The following is a 21,310-nucleotide window of genomic DNA, read 5'->3' on the forward strand; positions in this document are numbered from 1 at the left end:
GCCATGGGGGTGGGTAGCAATGAGACATTGTGTCTCCTTACTCCCCGCTTCTGACTGAGAGCAGAGTCATGTGGTGCGATGCTTTGCAAGGCATTTTCCTGCAAGAACACCTTGCTAATCAGCATCACACAGGATCGCCCCCTTGGTTCTACAGCTGATAAGCTGAGAGAGCAATCACGGGGGGGTTGATTTGTGTGGGGCAGTGTTTTGCAGGTGCTTTCCTGGAGCAAAATGACTTTCAAAATACCCCCCCATGATTGCTCCCTCAGCTAATCAGCTGTTGAGCTGAGGGACCGATGCTGTGGGGCAGCATTCAGGCAGGAAGGAGAGCCATGGCTGCCTCTTCTTCCTGCTTGATGCCCTGTCCCCTGACATTCCCCGGTTGCTCTGGGTCATCCAATCCAAGCCATAGCAATCGCGGCTGTCTGAATCCAACATGGCCAAGGCCCCGAAAGGTCAGAATGGGCTTGCTTTGGCTTGGGACACAGGCTTCAGCCAAATATGGTGCACAGCTCTACAACCAAACATGTATTAGGACACATAATCATGCCTACCATGAGGCGGTAAAGGCAGCAAAGAAGTTGTACTTTGCTGCCTTCATTGGGTCCTCAAGGAGTCAGACGGCAGAGTTGTTCCATGTGGTCCAGAGATTGGTTTCCCTGGATTTGGGGCACAGGTCTCTAAAACATATGGTGCCTAGTGACAAGTGGCTTGTAAGACACTTCGAGGACAAAGTCGCTCACTTAGATGCCGCTGTTGTAGTGAATCCACTTGAGATGTCCAGTGCAATGTCTGGCCTAGGGATATGGGACTCCAGTTGATGTGGCCTGATGATGTGGACCAGATATTTGCAACAATGCATTTAACTACTTTCCCTCTGAACCCCTGCCTTTCCTAGATGATTAAAGATAGCCAGAGTGGGGTTGCAGGGTGTGTCCAGGGTGTTGTGAATGCATTTCTGCATGATGGGGAAGTGGCAGTCACCTCTAAAAAGGTGATGGTAAAAAATGTGATGGTAAGCCACTCCTTTAAAAGCCCACCCTGGACCCAATGGTGTGTAACAACTACCAGCCAGTTGCCAATACCCCATTTTGGGGGAAGAGAGGGTGATGGTGGAGCAACTGCAAATGTTCCTGGAGAACACTGATTATCTGGATCCACTTCAGTCTTGATTTAGGCCTGGTTTTGGGACTGAAAGCCTTGGCTGCCCTGATGGATGAGGAGAGGGACAGGGAGAATATGCCCTTTTTACTATTACTTGATCTCTCAGAGGCTTTTGATACCATTGACCATGGTATCCTCCTAGATTGGCTTGTGGGATGGGTATTGGAGGCACTGTACTACAGTCATTCCATTCTTACCGGCATGGTCCAGGCCAGAGAGCAGCATTTGAGGAGTGCTCTTCAATTCCCTGGCACCTGTGCTATGGGGTTTCACAGGACACTATTTTGTCTCCAATGCTATTGAACATCTATATGAAGCCACTAGGGATTAGGAGTTATGGTGCATGGTACCATCAGTACACTGATGACACGCAGCTCTACTTCTCCATAACATCTAAATCTGGAGAGGCTGTGCAAGCTCTAGACCAGTGTCTTAATGAAGTAGTTGACTGGATGAGAGCCAAAAAACTGAGTTTCAACCCTGGGAAGATGGAGGCTCTGGAGGTAGGTAGTTGTCTTGTCCAAAAAACAGTCCAATTGCCTGTTCTGGGTAGGGTTGCATAAAGGAGCAGGTATGTAGCTTGGGGGTACTCCTCAATAAATTTTTATCATCGAAGGCCCAAGTGACCTGCTAGTAGTGCCTTTTGCCAGCTTTGTCTGGTAGGCCAGCTGCGGCTGTATCTAGATCAGAATAACTTGGACACTGTTGTCCATGCATTGGCAACCTTCAGACTGGATTTCTGCAATGCACTCTATGTGAAGCTGCCCTTAGGCCTGGACTGAAAGGTCTAGCTGGTGCACAATGCAGAGGCTAGTCTACTGATGGAGGCAGATGGCCAACAGCATGTGACACCTCCACTAAAAAATCTACTTTGACTGCCCATATGCTACTGGGCCAGGTTCAAGGTTCTTGAGTTTATACAAAGCCCTGAACAACTTGGGTCTAGGGTACTTTAAGGACTGTTACAGAGACTCAACCAAAAGTCAGGCATTTAATGTTGGTGGCCCCATGTTGTGGAACACTCTTCCAGCAGATATTTAGCCCACATCCTTGCTTTTGAGTTTCAAGTGTCTTTTGAAGGTTTTTTTTGTGTCGACAGACCTATCCAGCTGTTTAAAATGTTTTCATGTAGCCAGTCATTTTAATGATTATTGTGTGTTTTTAAATGTTTTTATGTTGTTGTTTACCACCTTGGTGTTTTGCAAGATGGCATGATGTAAATACTTTCATAAATACATAACTTAATTTTAAAAGAAAAATGCAGGTTCTGTGGGTTCTCTGGAAAGCTTATAAAATTTTCTGTGGCCTTACCTGAGCTTACACACTCCCGAAGGCATTCCTGTTTAGTCACAAAGTTATTTCTATTGCCGTTACAGCCACCGAATGTGAATGACTTGCATGTCTTGTTGCTGGCATCATAGTAAAAGCGAGGAAATTTTTCTTGGCAAGGTCCTGTATCGAGTGGTTGTTCGCAAGTGTCAAGCATAGATACTAGGATTAAGGGGGGGGAGAAGGACAAAGAGAAGATTGAAATATATTATTTCATTGTGTAAAACACAGAAGAAAACAGGATTTGAAGGCATCATGTTTGTAATTGCATTGAGATTATCTCAATGATGATGATGGAAACTCTGGACAGGGATGCAACAGTCATATTGACTGGCTGAAGCTAGGGAGGTTGGAAGACTTCTGAGACTGTTTAAGGCAGGTTTAGCATACTACACTAGGGCCCCACTTTATGGCACTTCGATTTACAGCGATTCGCTACTACAGCGGTCTCAATTAGACACAATTAGACTAAAGCCCCACTCATATGGCGCTTGTTGCGCTTTTACGGCGGTTTTCGGGCATTGTACACCATTCTATTCAATGGGTTCTGCTTTACAGTGGTTTTTGCTTTACAGTGGGGGTCCGGAACATAACCTGCCATATGAGTGGGGCCCTACTGTACCATAAAAAAATTCCTTTAGGGTTTGATACAGCCTGGTTTGGTGAGCTTTACAGAGGGAGGCTGGGATGCAAAATCAGAACCCCACATTTCTGCATGTCCTTGATACGTTCTGAGGCAGTGGGGAGAGTATGGAGCTGCTGCACAGCCTATCCTTTCACACCAACCTTCTATAGTATAAACACAGGAGTCTTCCTTGCTATGGCAGGTGAGGAAAGATGGTGGGCAAGTAGATCAGTGTAAGCACAGGGCAATAAGAGCAGTGGGCTGCATATTCTTCCACTGCTTCAGAATGTGTCAATGGATAGACCCTTGAACCTAGAGAAAGATGAAGTGAGGGGGCTGAGAGGATAGGGGAGAAAATGTTAGAAGGAAAGCAGATGGGTGAGAAAGTATGACACGTGAACAGGATGGTTGTCCTGCAGCATGATTCCATCTATATCCGCTCCATAAATTGTGAACTAATGGTAATTTCTGGGTAATGACAAACCCAGAGGTTGCATTCAGAAGATCTCTTAACCAGAATGTGGCTTCTTAGCAGGGACCTGCCCCAAGTCAGTTCGGATGGAGGGAAAGCTGAGTAGAGGAGCATAGCTAAGTCTGAAACAGCAATCTCTTCCTCTGTCATCCATACATAAATCACTTTAATTCCATGTAGACTCATGATTTCTACTAGGCTGCAAGAACCCTTGTTCAGCATAGTGAGTCCAACAGATAGCAGTAGGCTTCCTTCCCTCTTGTGGGAAGAAATAAGCCCTATGCTCCTGGGATCCTGATGGAAACTATCGAGTCGTATTGAGATCTTAAGAAGAAGGCTGCAGTACTGAAGAGAGCTAGCAAGAGTGGAAGGCACAATGCATATGAGGGTCAGAAGAGGAATGCCATGGAGTGCTGACCTTTACTATATTCTTACCTCTTTTCACTTCTGGATTTACCCAGCGTTCAGGTTTTCCTATTTAAAAAGAAGAACAATGTTACTGTATAGGGTGAGGAACAGGTTTTTTTTAGGATTCTGTTTCCTCATGGCAACATACAGGACTGCCTACTAGTAATGGTAGGTGATGCCAGAGGCAAAAGTGAGCAGTACAGTAGATGACCTTCCAGGCATGCAAATGTCCAAGGTTTTTAAATACACACCTCTTCATTTTCTGTTTTCTAGACATTTCCATTTTCTGGATACATTCCAGCCTAGCAAAGGCAGAGGGCAAGGAGAAAATGTCTGGAGAGAATCCCAGGGGCTGGATACAGAGGCTTGGAGGGTGGCATGTGGCCCCTGGGCCTGAGGTTCCCTACCTATGCTGTATGTTAGGGTTGCCAGGTCAGAAGCATTCCAAAACTTGAGATTTCAGGGGCGGGCCCTAGTGATATCATGGGGGCAGGCCCTAGTGATGTCATGGGACTGAGTGATGTCACTAAGCATGATGCATTAAACATCAACCACAGTTGCTTGCCACATACAATTCAAACAAAAACATTTCTCTGATTGGAAATTAAGATAGAAATTTTAGCTAAAAGATGGAGCCTGTGTAGCAAACATTTAATCTAGCCAACTTATTTCTGGCAAAAAGGTTTTAATTGCCCTCAGGCCAAGCCAGTCACCAGAAGGCCACTGTAGGAAGAAAGGAGCCTAGTGTTGTGGAGATGTTAGATGGGAGCACTCAGGAGTAAAGATGGATGCCCCCGAAGGCTGCAATTCTAAACACACTTACTAAGGGAATAAGCCCCATAGAACTAAATAAGACTTACTTCTGAGTAGATATGGTTTGGATTGTGCTGTTGGTAAGGCTTGAGTAGGAGTTCTCTGCAAAGATATCCATATCCAAGCAGGGTTCACAGCCCCCTGCCTGAAATGCCCTGCCCCTACATTTTAACATGGCTGCTCTAGATTTCTTTACAGATTTGACCCTTCACTTCAGAAAGAGGTCTGAGAAATGAGTAAGAATAAGAAGATTCTCTACCCTTTTCTGTCTCCCCTGTGGGCTGCTATAAACTCAGTTTGACAGCCAACCCAATTCCAGTGAGTAATAATTGACAGATGGAAAACACACATGGTTTGTTCACAGGCAGCAGCTTGGGAACAACAGCAATTGCAGCTACACTTCCCAGTATGTGAATTCCTTTTTACCACTATTGGACAAGAAACAAACTGTCATGCAATCAACAAGGTGCACCATCAGTGGGTTTAAGTGGGTTGAGCTGAGTGCATGGAACTACTGTTGTTGCTTCTATGGATGTAAGGAAGTGAGGTTAAAGGTAAATAAAACGCAAATACAAAAACAAAAACAAAAGACAGTGATGATTTCCTAAATCCTACCTCATAGGATTGTTGAAAAGACTCCATACATACACACACAGGAGATGTAAAAATACATATAGCCCATATAATAGTTTTATTGTCAAAACCAGTTTGTCATTGCAGAACATTTTTTTATAAAAAAAATTAAATCAGTATTATTTTCCTACATAATAAAACCAGTGATACCTAAGTAAGCTCTGCCTAATTGCTTTAAAATAGAATTGGGGGGGGGGAGATTTACAACACAAACACAGTTCTTTGCTATGTTCACTCAAAAGTCCCATTAATTTATAGCACAATCCTAACCATGTCTACTCAAAAGTAAGTCCTATTGAATTCAATGGGGTTTACTCTGGGTAAATGGGATTAGCATTGCAGCTTTACTCCCAGAAAAGGGAGTATTGGATTAAATCATATTGGGAAGGTTTTCGAAACACTGCCCTCTTCAACAGTTCAGGAACATTTAAACTTGTTTGACTCCTGCACACAAGAGAGAAAAAGACTGAAAGCTATATACTCACTCAATTTATGAGATGTTCAGATAAGCAAGAAAAAACAACCATTTACTGGCCTTGCTATAGGGTCTAGCTACTGCCTGGAAATGAACAAATCACAACCCTGACTTCATTTATTGGCTACAAACCTGCAAGTGTGGGGTTAGAGCAGCAGCTACGAGTTCATTTGACAGAAGTTCATTTGACAGGGGGCCGCTGACATTTTGGTGTTTATCTCTTGAACCAGACCATCTAGAAACTTATTTTTTTAAAAAACTGAGAGTCCAGAGATTGCGGTGACTCACCCAGAGACCTGGAGAGCTCCCCAAAGATCCAAAGTCTCCAGGCAAAAACCGTAGATCTGGCAACCCTAGCATATTGGATGTTTGATACAAGTGCCTACTTCTCAGATGAGACACTTTATAATATATATTTCCCTTAGGAAAATAGTGAGAAAAATTTGGGCAACCAATATAATTTCCCAGATGCTCTAAGGCTCCTCTAATTCCTAAATTACCATTCTGTTCTTGAATGAGTTTTATGGAGTTTCAGCTAAGGACTTAACCAGAGCTTGGAAGTAATTCATTACAAGTAACAAATTACTTGTAATTCATTACTTTTTTGAGGAATGAGTGGGTAATTCCTTTACATTTTGATTGTAATAGAACTAGGAGTAGTTTTATTACTTTTGTGGAGTAATTGTAATGTTTCCAGCATTACTTTGGGGCATTACATGGGGGGGAAGCAGGGGAAGTCTTCTGCTTCTCTGATTTGTGGATGAAGATCATGTGCCTCAAACTGGGCTTCTGTGCAGGTCGCTCTTCCTTCATGCTCTGTGGGTGGGTAGGAGGCAACGAGGGAGGAGGTGAAGAGTGAGACGGGGTGGAGTGGAGAAAACAATTGTTTAAAAAAATGGATGGTGGTGGTGAAGAATGGAGTGGAGGGAATAAGGGGCCAGAGGGCACAAACATGGATAAAGGAGGAGAAGGAGGCAGCAGCAGAATGGAGATAAAGAACTGTGGAGGTGAAAGATGACAATGTGTGTGCATGTGCATGCATTTGCACTTGGCACACAAAGTGGCCTCCACCACCCTCTCTGGCTACTGTGCTGCATTTGCAGTATTTTTACTTTTTTGCATGTCAGGGGAAAATGTTTGCTTGGGTGGGTGCCCCTTAGTTGGTGGCAGGGCAGGGTCCGGGAGGTGGGAGAGAGATTATGCTTGCTAGCTGAGGGGGGGGGGTTGCACTTGGTTTGACGTGCAAAGATCTGAGTAGTGGCCTCTGCCTTCCTCCCCACCTTCCTTACCAGCAAAGAGACCACCATTGCTATCTAATGGATAAAAAATATTATTCTATTACCTCTGTATGTGTGTGTATTTTTAATGCTGTTTTAGGCTACTTAAATGTGCAGTAGCCAAGGCCAGCACCTTGTAGGCGTTGTTTTTTTTAAGTAAAGAAATGTAATTGTAGTGATTACTTTTGAAAAAAAGTATTCAGCTACTTTCAGAGCAATTGTAATTGTAACGGTAATTACTACTTTTTGGGCCAAGTAATTGTAACTGTAATTTATTACTTTTTAAAAGTAATCTTCCAAGCTCTGGACTTAACTGGAACTCAGCTTAGGACCACATTCTTTCTAAAGGCTGCTTCCTTTCACATGAATTTGCCCACAAATTATCTGCTTCCCTTTTCCATGTGTCATCAGAGATTAGGTGAAAAGCAATTGGATTAAGTGCAGTACCCACCCAACTATGGCATGATGTCCCAGAGGATACCCATCTACCACCTAGTCTTATGTTTCTCTTTTTTCTTAGTGTTATTTCTTCAGAGGCTGTATTCTCTCATGTAATCCCTGGGAGAGGGCTGTAAACATCAGAAAACTACTACCCATGCATCACATTTTCTGGACTATTTTTTCCTTTGAAGCCTGTTCACTTTTCCTATTCTAGCACCAAAAACTACATTTCTTTGGACTTTTAAAAAAGCAGCAAGCCATTCCCCAGAAGGATGTCTACCCCCTCCATACCAAAGCTACCTCTTCCATGATTAAAGGGCGTGATATTGCAATACTGGAGCTATGATACCATTACTGCATGAAAAATGTTAAGGGAAAGATGTAGGGGGTTTTTTGGTTGTCTGGAAAAAAATATTAAAAGTGTGTGGTCCTTACCTAACTGTTCACACTTCATAGCGCAATCCCTGTAAGACTTAAAATTGTTCTTATTGCCTCCACAGCCACCATAAACAAATGGTATACATCTCTTGTTCCAGGTATCATAATAGTAACGTTGAAGTTTAGCTTTGCACCTTCCTACACGACGACGGTATGTGCATTGCTGAGGAGGGTCTGAAAGGGGAAAGAGTGGTGGTGGTGGAGGAAAAATTCTCCCCTGCACACATACACACACGTTTTTGTTATTCTGCAACAGATGTTAATGGTACCTGAAAGTATTGTGCATATGTTTTGAGCAGCTATCTCTTCAAAGTGGCCAATAATTATGGTGTCAGATGAGTAAAATCACAGAACAGAGGGCCCTGGTATGGCTAGACAGCTATTTCAGTTTCTGCCAGAGCCCTTAAGATGCATTTAGCATATCATCACAGTAAAGTTTATAGATAGTATTCTATGCTAGTCCTTCGCAGACCCATTTAAGTTAGTATACATGACTAACATAGGTTCCTGAATTTCAGTGGGTTTACTCTAAGTAGGACTTAATTGAAGACACCCTATTTATTTATATATTATTGGCTTTATATCCCGCCCTTCCTCCCAGCAGGAGCTCAGGGCAGCAAACAAAAGCACTAAAAACTTTAAAACATCATAAAAATAAACTTTAGAACACATTAAAACAAAACATCTTTAGAAAGGTTTCTTTAAAAAAGCTTTCAAAACATCATCTAAAACTAAAAACATTTTTTTTAAAAAAGGTTTAAGAACATATTAAAAAGCAATTCCAACACAGACGCAGACTGGGATAGGTCTCAACTTAAAAAATTTATATGTACTGCTTTCAAGTCGATTCTGACATATGGCGACCCTATGAATAGGGTTTTCATGAGGCTGAGAGGCAGTGACTGGCCCAAGGTCACCCAGTGAGCTTCATGGCTGTGTGGGGATTCAAACCCTGGTCTCCCAGGTCATAGTCTAACACCTTAACCACTACACCACACTGGCTCTCTCAACTTAAAAGGCTTGTTGAAAGAGGAATGTCTTCAATAGGCGCTGAAAAGATAACAGAAATAGCGCCTGTCTAATATTTAAGGAGAGGGAATTCCAAAGGGTAGGTGTCGCCACACTAAAGGTCCGTTTCCTATGTTGTGCAGAACGGACCTCCTGATAACATGGTATTTGCAGGAGACCCTCACCTGCAGAGTGCAGTGATTGACTGGGTATATAAGGGGTAAGATGGTATTTCAGGTATCCTGGTCCCAAGCTGTATAGGGCTTTGTACACCAACACTAGAACCTTGAACTTGGCCCAGTAGCAAATGGGCAGCCAGTGCAATTCTTTCAGCAGCGGGGTGACATGTTGCCAATACCCTGCCCCAGTGAGCTGTCTCGCTGCTGCATTTTGCACCAGCTACAGCTTCCGGACCAACCTCAAGGGCAGCCCCACATAGAGTGCATTACTGTAATCCAGCCTGGAGGTTACCAGTGCATGGACAACAGTGGTCAGGCTATCCTGGTCCAGAAAAGGCTGCAGCTGTCTTACCAGCCAAAGCTGGTAAATACTTATTTAAAAGTATTTCTAGACTGCTTAATATTTCAAAAATCTCTAAGTGGTATATTCAGTTATAGTTCTGTGTTAACAGCCTTTATAACAAGCCACACAACTTCCAGTGTTGAAGGAGGCCTCATCCAGCCAGCTCCCAACCCATTGAACCACAAGATTCTGGATATGTGAACCACAAAACACCCCAACTACGTTCTCTGCCCTGCCCACAAGCCCTACAGAACTGACTGACAAGCTGCCTTTTGTTGTGACTGCCTTACCTCTTGTATTTATAGGCATTTCCCCTGTACTAATTGTGAATCCCACTGAGGTATGTAGCACAGACAAGAATAGGAACTCTTACCTTTTCTCCACTTCATATCACCCACCAGACTTGACCAGGAGGCAAGGAGTTCTATGGAAAGGACAAGAAGAACAATGTTACCATATGGTATGTTTGATGATAAACCACTTTTATATTAGAGAAACAAAAATGGGCATTTGGGCAGCTGAAACAATTATCTAGCTGCTCCAGGAACTGCTCCTAATCCAAGTTATCAAGTGCTCTTGAACAAATATTATGGCATTTTAACTGAAGATGCATATTGGAGCCTTGAAGGAAATTAGCCTATAGCCAAAAATAAAGTCAGGCTCCATGATATGGTAGTGATCAAAGCTCAACTGAAAGTTCATAGTTGTGATAGTTTGGTTCAAAAATCAGCTACCAATATAAAAAGAACCCCCAAAATTGGGTCCAGTGTTTTGGAAGGGGGAACTGAGAACAGATGTTTGTGGGGGCAACTTACCATTGATGATGTAACACAGTATAGCCATTTTTGTCCACCACATTTTAGCAGCATTGTGGCAGAGGAAACTGAGTTCCTTTTTGTACAGTGGTCACCAATTAACATCCACACACACAGACCACACACATGGACTCTGAATGTCCCTGGAATTTTGAAACCTTATTTTGGCCCAAACCTGCAAGGATCAGGTTTTTGGAGGTGGATACTCAAAATATTCAGCTAGAATATCCATTGTAATTGTGAGTTTTGTGTGGGATGGGCTTATATGAGTGTCATGGATCTCACTTAGACAGTGGCATCTACTACATGTAAGTACAACATACTTTCCCACATCCCAATGCCATTCTTTCAACTATTTAAAACGGGGTTGGGGGACTTGTAGTTATGGGACTCGACAACTCCTGACATCACAGCCAATGGTCAGGGATGCTGGAGGGCCACAGCTTCCCCATCCCCAGTTTAAAGCATGGTGTTCATTTCTAATTGTTTCATTCCTTCAGAAGCTTATGGTAATAAACAGAGGCAGAAATGCTTATGTATCCTATTAGAGTTGAGGAGAATAGGTAACCTATTACCAGAATGTTAATAACCCTTAGGAATGGTTATACTTTCCTCTCTCTAGCAATGCAGGCAAAAAACCTCTTAATTTTTTAAAACATCTTTTCCCAGCAGGAAGGCTGTCCCTGGAAGTGCAGCAATGCTTCACCCTTCTCCATTATGTAATGATTTATTTAAATTGCTATTAAACCTCCCTTCAGGGTTCACTACCCTTCCAAGGCTCTTTATAAGAATTAAAAAAATAATAACCATGTATGAAATCCAATGGTGACTGTTCGGAACAGATTCTTCCTCACTCCATTACCCCCCCCAAATGTGCTCCAGAGGGTTGGGAAACCCTCTGAAGGAGATTTAGTGGTGCATAGGAAGCTGTAGGGCAGGGATGGGGAACCTGTGGCCCTCCAAATGTTGCTGGACTTCAATTCCCACTACCCCCAACCATTGGCTATGCTGGCTGGGCTGATGGGAGTTGGAGTCCAACAATATCTGAAGAGCCAAAGGATCCCCATCCTTGCTGTATGAAGTCTACTTGTGCACCATTGGATGCCTCCAAGTGACATTCAAATTAAGGACAAGATACTGGATTCCTACAGTTAGAACATCATGAGTATATGAATAATGTTAAGAGAAATGTTCAGGTTTTTTGGTTGTCATTTATTTTTCATTAACAGTATTTATATGCTGCCCAATAACATATATGGGTGTCTTTCAGTAGTAAAAGCATTAAAACACACTTATTTACAATGAAATAAAAACTCAAGCAGCAGAGAATAAAATCTATATAACAAAGATTCTCAAGCAACACAAGGAGGTATTTTAAACAGCATTTCACTTTAAACATTTGAGAATTTAAAGATGTAAAGAGGTTAGGAAAATAGAAAAAAAAAGCTCTGTGCTCTTACCAAACCTTTCACACTCATACACGCAATCGAACAGATTTGGAAAGTTATTGCTGTTGCCTCCACAGCCACCATAAATGAATGTCTTACACATGCTGTTCTTAAAATCATAGTAAAAATTTTCAAGTGATAATTGGCACCATCCTTTTTTCGGAGGGAGTCTGCATTTTTTAGGCATAGTTTCTGTAGTGAGGGTGGGAAGAGGAACAATGGCAAGTATTATATATTTCATCTCATCTCTTCAAACATAGAAGTAATTTAAATTTGAAGATATTAATTTGTAAATTTAACATGTGATATTATCTCGGTGCCAAGTAGCCAAAGATGGAATCGCCAGAATGGGATCCAACAGTTGTATAGACCAAGGAGCCCAAATGGGACTGGATTGCTATTATAGTTTCTCCTATAGCCCTTAAGATGGCTGTAACATACCATCATAGTAAATTTAGTGAAAGTCTGGGAGATTATGCTGACTACAAAGCTGCAGCTAGGGATGAGCAAGAAATTTGATTCAGTTTGCAGTTCAAGCCAAATCTATTAAATTCAAACTTTCCAAAACAATATGAGAAGCAAAAATAGCCATCCTTAGAAATTCACACTTATTTGAATTTTGCAATGCAGTTCACCAACCAAAGGTTTACAAAAATGCATATGTTAGGGGAAAGTGTGCTTAAAAATATGGGTGAAAATAACATACAAAAACATTATATGACAAAAAATTGCTTGCAAAACTGAGTGCATTAGTCAAAACTGCCTGCAAAAATATATTTATTAGAAGAAATTTGCACTAAAATGCTGAAGAATTTTCATGGTGTTTTTTTAAAAAAACAACAACCACAAATAGCTGCGTAAGTGTGGAGAACTGAATTTAAGATTGGGAAAATGAGCAAGTGAGAGAATTGCAATTGACAGATCTTTCCATCCCTAGCTGCAGCACATCCTTCCCTGTCCTTCCACTGGTCCCTTCATCATTCCTTCTCACTCCCACCTACTCCCAATTTAAAAATTAGTTCTGCTTGCTATATCATCAGGAGAGCAAGGAAGATGAGCAAAAGGATGAGTGGAGGATGATAAAGAAAAGGCAATAGATGGACTATTCTCTTGCCGACTTGGAATATGATGGGTGGAGATGGTCCTGAAACTTGCAATTAGATACTTCCTAAGTCAAATGGAGTACATTGATAACTTTCAGGGATGACACATGATCAGACATAGGTGTTCTTAGGTATCTTACAAGGCATTCCAGGAGCTTTTAAGCCATATTCTCTTAATTTTTGTAACTTACTTAAAGGTAAACTCTCTCCAAGAGACTAGGATGTGTGACTTCTGCTGCATGCATTCAAAAGGGGCTGGAAATGTCCCAGGTAATGATGGTAAAAGAACATAAAATTGTTTCCAGGGGCTGTATGCAAGGCTGTGGAGTCGGAGTCAGAGTCGTGGAGTCGGAGTTGAAGTTGGAAGCAATTTGGGGTGGAGTCGGAAGAAATGTACTGACTCCGACTTCAAAATAAAATTTATATTTTAATATTAATATTAATTTATTAATATTAATACATTAATATACATTTGCCATTTATGAAGGAGTCGGAGTTGGACAGTAGAAAAATAGAGGAGTCGGAGTCAGAGTCGAAGGTTTGACATACCGACTCCACAGCCTTGGCTGTATGGGGAGGAAATATGGCTGATCTAATATCATGACTTGGGGGCAGCATTTTTATTATTGTTGTTATGTACATAGAGACCCTGAAAAATAACTTTGTATGATTCAGAGACATTTGTGGCTCTCCTTTGAAGGTGTACAACAGGAACTGTGCTTCCTAGCCTTGTGAAAAAAAATTACCTTTAAGAACATTACAGAGAATAAAGGAGAAAGTGGTTAAAATCCCTTGGGCTGCTTCCTATTACTCTAAGTTTAAATGGAAAGATACTGCAAAATCTAATAAAAACAGAAAAACTGAAGTTATAACACTAGTTTTGTAACTGTGCAGGCAAATTGTGAATTATGATGGAGTCGCTAGTTATGGGGCAAACTCTGCAAATCCTAGAGTAAGATATCCAATAAAGAGAACACCTCAAGTTGAGAGGCCTGACAGGTAAATATATTACAAGCAGAGAGAATAAAAGTGGATCATTTGTCTGAGCCTCCCAGGATCAGAGCTGAATTGCATATACCAGAGAATTATTGCCACGATGACACTAGCGCAATGCCCAGGCCTTCTAGTCCCGTGCATTCTGCAATGGATGCTGAACTTGCAAAGAGGCTGGGGACTTGCAGACTTGATGCATATAAGAGCCAGAAGAATTGCTTACCTTTTGAATAGGCAAAGAAACACTTTAACTGAGACCAAGGTGCAAAAAATCCCATGATGAGGACAAGGACTGAAGCATCGCTGAACTGCATGGTGGCAATTTGATGTGAGTGTTCAGTGCTGATAAAAAGAGATTCCTTATATAGTGTTCAATAGGAACGTAGAGAGAAATAGTCATTTGGACATCAAACACAATTTTTTGATAGGCAGGGACACTCTGAAGCAGCTCTGCTTAGATAAAGGCAACTTCCTGTGCTTGGATAAGGACAGTTCTGAACAAGGGACATAGTGGAACTATAAAGTCAGTCAGCATAACCTTACTATAGCCACAAAAGGTTTAGTCCCTGTATGATGGTGATACAAACCTACTTGTGTGTTATGCATATGCTGCCAGCTACTCCCTTCTCTAGGTATTTGTACAGCTTGGTATCTCATGACAAACAATAAGGGTATGTTGGGTAATAGGCTCTCATTTCTTCATAAGCTTCAGGAATATGCCATACCCACTTACCATACGAGAACTGCAGGCTAAAAAATGTAATTCAGGGAGTTTTGAATTTGACTAAACAAATAGAACACAGTTTTGAGCTGCCTGGGAAAGATTGTTCCTGGAAAGATGCTGCCTTTTAGGATCTTGGGATGCTAGTCTGCTGCTGCCTTTGGTTCTGCAGCGCCTGTCTGTACTTGCAACTTATCTGGTCACTAGGGAATCCCCAGTCTACAGGACAAATTAGGTCAGACAGGGGTCCTAATTTGTCCTATGAGGCTATTTTCCCTAAACCATGTCTGTCTGACAAATGTGACATCAAGTGTGGAACTGGTAAAGATGTGGTTGCAATCAGGAGCCTAAATGTGTGCTTCTGATTGTTCCTTGGCAAGCAAGGCTTGCTGTTACTGCCGACCAGTTCATTGGGTAACAACAAACCCCACTGGCATTGGCTGCATGACAGAGTTCCCAGTTGGGAACTCCATAGCTGATCAGCACTTATAGCAAGCATCACAGCAAAACACTTAATTTGCCCACGCAGACAAGGACCACTTCGCCAGACCTATCTGTCAAAATATTGTGTGGGGATTAGGGAACATCAGGATCTGGTGAATTGGCCACACCAGGCAGCTGATTTTGGGTGTCATGAATGGGCAATGAAGTGTTGATTCATTATTTAATCCATTATTGTTGCATTTTACTCTCAGGGAGAGGAGCTCATGGAATTTTCTTCCCCATGTGCCAAATTAACTTGGCCAGGCTTAGGTACATTGTGACTTCGCGGGCAGGGATGGTGATATCTTGTCATTGGCTGTTGCATCTCAGGGGCAAAATTTCTTGGGCTAGCCCTTAGAGCAGGTGTTTCAAAAACTTCACAAATCTCCTATACACTGTACAAGAAAACTGGCCTGATGAGCTATTCTGGAGCCATCTAGCGCTCATGGAAGGGGTGTGGGTGGAAAAAAGGAACAGCATGCAACTTTGCAGAGCACTCCTTGTGGACACAAGTAGGAATGAAGTTCACACATGTGGAATCATTTTCATAAAACAGCTTTTAAAATAACTGTTGACTGCTTGTCCCATTTCTATCTATTTATTTATGCATTAATTTTAATTTAGCAATTTCCAAAAATGGTTTTTCATTATTTATTTACTGAATTTATATCCTATCCTTCCTTGCAAAGGAGGATTAGGTATCAATAGAAAGTGATGTCAGTAATTGCCAGCTGATTACACCGAACTCTGCCTCCATGTTGTGACTGGCTCTGCCCCTGCACTACCATTTTGTGACTGGGGGGTCTCAACTAATTTTCAGCTGTCTCAAATGGGCCCTGCAGATAGAAAGTTTGAGAAACACTGCTCTGTGTTATTTTATGTTACATGCAGGCAATCCTTTAAGTAACCTGGGTTTGATCAAACTGACATGTTAAAATAATATTTGTGGTTGATTCACAACAAAGTTACAAGATAATTATCTCAGTGAAGGATTTTTTAAAAATAATAATTGGAGAACCCCTCCACCCAAATTGCATGAACTTTATTACTTGGGAATCATAGAATTGTAGAGTTAGAAGGGGCCTATAAAGCCTTCCAGTCCAACCCTCTGCTCAGTGCAGGAATCCAACTTAAAGAACGATCAGACTGACTAGATAAACTCTCGTATTACAGAATTTTAGAAACTTTTCAGGGCTGCAAGAGGCCTGCGGACTGAATGTTCATTTCAAGCTCTTCTCCCTTCTTTTTTCCTATTGGACTGTATGGTTTAAACGGTATTCAGTTGGACTGTATTGATGTGGCCCTTTCAATGGCTCCCTCCCCAGCAATAAAGGGCCTCAATAATTTTACTGAAAGGAATACAAAGATGGGTGTGTATGCATCTCTATAAGTACAATTTAGTATTTGTACAGAAAATGCTGTAAAAAGTCTTAATATTTATATGCTTAAAATACTTATTTCATGTTTATATCTCCCTCCATATTTAGTACAGGGCAATTTACTTGAAAACTAAATATCTCATATAATTACAGTGTTCTCAGTAGCAATAATTCTGTGAGTACTAAAGTGCCATTATCCTTCAAAAGATTAGGTAAACAAATAGCCCCGACTACTCTCATGAGGACATCACTATTAAGTCATTATTACCCTCTAGCCACCACCACAAACACCCATTTTCTAAGTCAATGAGCCCCAAATTCTCCTCAGGAGCCAGCTCCCCAAATCTCCCCTCACCATCCTCTCCCCTCCACAACTCTCACTTTCCAGGTCAGGGATAATGTTTCTCTCAAGAGTACCACAGCCTCCACCAATTCTCATGATTTTTTCTGCCCTCTAGACATGTCCCCTGATGCTTCCCTCAAGATACCATGGTTATTTCCCTCAGGGCATTTCCCTCCCCACTACTAATCCCCCCTTTCCAGAATATAGGTGTTCCAAGTATTTCCCTCAGAAACCCTATTGCTTCTGTCTATTCACCCTCCAGCCATAACCTCCAACTATCCACTGACTCACTCCCCATTATTCTCTCCAGAACAGCACCTCCCCTTATACCAATCCTCATTTTTCCATGTTAAAGACACCCCACCCATATTCCTCTCACTTCCGGTATAGCAATTGTAGTAATTTTGGAGACATTTCCTTTCAAGAAATATTAGGAGGGGAATTTAGAGATGATCCCTCAGGAATAGTGTGAGGGGGTGGAGCCTGGCTGGCTGAAGAAGCTCCAGCAGAAAACTGGTTGTTGTAGCAGCTAATTAATAAAAAAGAACTGCGTTAAGTCTTGTCCGCAGGTGAAAAAATGAAATGGACTGCCTTCAAGTCGATTCCGACTTATGGGCGACCCTATGAATAGGGTTTTCATGGTAAGCAGTATTCAGAGGTGGTTTGCCATTGCCTTCCTCTGAGGCTGAGAGGCAGTGACTGGCCCAAGGTCACCCAGTGAGGTTTGTGGCTGTGTGGGGATTTGAACCCTGGTCTCCCAGGTCATAGCCCAACACCTTAACCACTACACCACAAGGTACTGAACCCAAATTTCTCACATCTGGCCTCTCTCTGTGTATTCTGTTAAGTATAAAATCTCCCTTAAGGCAGCTTCCACAAAACATGAAAGTACAATGAGTGTTGCATGAAACACTATGATACAAGGCAATACGATCACACACCAAAATATTAACAAGCTAGCAAGTGAGGTGCAAGAACTCTGTTCTTTTTTACATCTGGCCACCCTAGCGGGGTGCTTGACAGCCCAGAGGAGGAACATAAAGATGGGTAGAAAGGTTTAGGAATAGCATCTCCTTCTGGGAGGAAGGGTGGGATATAAATGTAACAAACAAACAAATAAATAAAAGGAGTGCTGAGTTGCTTCAGTTCCATCCTTTGCATATTTCTTGTGGTCCTGGTCTGTGTGAGCACTTGGAACAGAGCATGGCTTGAGGAAGGGCCATTGCTCAGTGGTACAGCATCTGCTTTGCTGGGAGAAATTGGCACTAAAATGCTGAATAATTTCCATGAGAAATTTTTTAATCACACTAAAATGCTGCACAAATACGGAAAACTGAACTTAAGACTGGAAAAAGGACAAATGGAGAGAACTGAAATTGACAGATCCTTTCATCCCTACTTGCAAGAGACATTTTGGAAGTGACATTGAGAATATATTTTTACTTTTGCTGTTGCACTTGTGGCCACACTGTAATGGTATATCGTGTGCTTCAGACTCACTTAACGGCTCAGCAATTAAAGATTTATGTTCCAGTGAAGTCCCCTGACTGATATTTTGCTTATTTATCTAAAAGATTTTTACCCTGCTCTTCAGCCAAAAACATTCCCAGAGTAGCTGACAGAAAAGAAATAACAAGACTGTCCCTGCCTTCAGGCTTACAATCTAAAAAACATGAGAACCAAAAGGGACAGATCTTTCCATCCCTGCAGCTTCTGTGCAGCTGGAAAGCATTGGGGGGGGGAGAGAGAAGGAACCAAGAGCTGACAAATAATTCCAATCTGTATGTGAAGCCTACTGTGTTGTTGGGCGGTTTGAGGCACTAAGTGGGCACTGTCAAGATCCCTTTCCTCAAAAATATATCTGATTGGTACTTTACAATCAACCAGACCCTTACATCTTCTTTAAACATTCATATTAGGAACAATGTTGGAAAAGTATCACTCATGACACATCTTCAAATGTGCACAACCAGCCCTGTGAATTCTGTGCATGTTAACCACCAAAAAGGGTGACTTCTTCGTATGTGTTTTAGATTTTTTAATCCCTATAAAATTTACCACCATCCCTTACCTAGAAAGCATTCAGAAGGGATGGGGGACACATAGCCCTTTAGATGCAATATCCCTGGCTATTGGCTATGCTGGATTGGCTATGTGGCTGATGGAGAGTTGCAGCCCAACAACACATGCCAATGAATGTCATAGGTTTCACTGCCACAAGGCTAAACATTTGGGGTTGTATCCAATGCTAGTCCTACCCAGAGCTGACTCACTGAAGTTAATGGCCATGATTAACTTAATTTCAGTGGGCAGTATCCATCGAATGTTTCCTGTCAGCACAAGGATTTCCACTTGCACAACAGAACTTCCACTCCTTTCCCCTCCCTGTGCACTCCCTAAATCTGTTCTTGGGGTTTCCTCACCCCCCAGAGCAGCTTTGGGGAGGATGCAGGGCAAGCACAGGGAGGTGTGTGTAAGTTCTGTTGTGCAAGTGGAAATCCTTGCACTGATGGGATTTGTTAGTTGGATACTGCTTAAAGGGTCTACTCAGAGTATAACTTTAGTTGGATTCAACCCTCGATAACCAAATTGAGGGGAACACTTTGCTAATGTTGCATAATCAACTACCAAGGCACTGTTAAAAATGTGAGATTTCTGGTTTTTTTGTTGCTCTGCTTTCTGAAGCTCTCTGCATGGCATACTGATCAAACAGAAATTTTCCCTCTAGCTGAAGAAGGTGAAATACCAGGTCAAATACAATTAACCAGTGATCATATTTCCTGTGGTCAACTTTGTCAGGGACCTTTGACCACTTTCTGTCCATAGATCCTCCTATAAAAGTGTACTTGCTACGGTAGTTTTGATTTGACATAGCCACAGAGATGGACTCAAAAGTTAACTGTCAGGTCAACATGGCATCAGAACCCCCAGTAAGTAGATTTATTTGAAAAACTATTTGACTGAAAATTTTATTTGTAGTGTGCAAGAGAACTCATTTTGATAGTAACACAGTAGTAAAGCTTGAAAGATACTTACACAGAATGCCAAGTAGGGCCAGCCTTACCATTAGGCAGAGCAAGGTAGCAGCCTCGTTCTCATGGAAGAGGGTGAGGAATTCAGACAAAACCAGAAACGGGAGCAGAAATTGCCGATGTCTGCTTATTTGTCCCATGTCTGGAACTGAAATCATTCTTGAAAATACAATTGGTATTTGCTGCTCTTCTTGCTTTCCGTCCACAAATTATACATAATTGGTTACATTTTCTCCCATTTGCATTGGGTTTCATTTGCATTAAAATGAATGGGCTGGAATAATATAAGAACCGAATTTATCTCATTCATTATGGAAGTCATCTATTTTTACCACAGCAGACAGAGAGATGCATAATATGATTTTTGGCAGAAGAACTATAGCGGAATAGAAAGAGTACCCCCATGAAATGAATACAGGACGGAATGGAAAACAATGACTTCTTACATCCCTAGTGAGGAGTGGCAGTGAACTGTTGGGGGGACAGAGCTGTGTGTGATTCGCAGCCTGCCCTGGACCCTCTAAGCTAGCCTGCTTCCCTTAGGTTCAGTAGGGGAAAGGGCCATAGCTCAGTGATAGAGCACATTCTTTGCATGCAAAAGGTCCCGGCTTCACTCTCCAGCCTCTCAAGGTAGGGCTGGAAAAGACTTCTTCCAGTCAGTGATAGGGATGGAAAGATCTGTCAATTTCATTTCTCTTAGTTTCTAATTTTTCCAGTCTTAAATTCAGTTCTCCACATTTCTGCAGCAATCTGCAATTTTTTTCTTTTTAAAAATCCTAATGAAAATTCTCCAGCAATTTAGTGTGACCTTCTCCTCATAAAACACATTTTTGTAGGCAGTTGGGACTAATGTACTATTTTTGCAAGCAATTTCTTTTAATATAATCCACTTGTTATTTTCAGTCTTATGTTCATTTGTATGCACACTTTCCCTTAACATACGCATTTTTGTAAACATTGTTTGGTTGGCAAACTGCATTGCAAAATTCAGAAAAGTGCAAATTTTGAAGGACAGCTGTGTTTCGGTTTTCATATTGTTTCAGAAAGTGTGGATTTGATAGATTCAATTTGAAATGCGAACTAAATGAAATTTCTCCCCCAACTCTAGTCAGTGATGATGACAATACTATGGGTAGATGAACCCATAATCTGACTTGGTAAAAGGCAGCTTCCTATGACACAGTCCCATTACTAGCATTGAAGGAGGATTCAGCTGCCACTTGGGTCACTTTCTGTAAATGGAATTGGTGTGGAGGGGTGTGTCATTTTGTCCTTTGCCTCAGCCAGCTAAGTATCTTGGACTGAACCTGATGCCAAAATCACTTTTTACATTTTTCACATATCTTCATTAGAGGTGAAATGAAATATTACACATGTTTGAAAGTGAG

The sequence above is a fragment of the Rhineura floridana genome, chromosome 12 (genome assembly GCF_030035675.1).
Source record: "Rhineura floridana isolate rRhiFlo1 chromosome 12, rRhiFlo1.hap2, whole genome shotgun sequence".
Taxonomy (NCBI): Eukaryota; Metazoa; Chordata; class Lepidosauria; order Squamata; family Rhineuridae; genus Rhineura; species Rhineura floridana.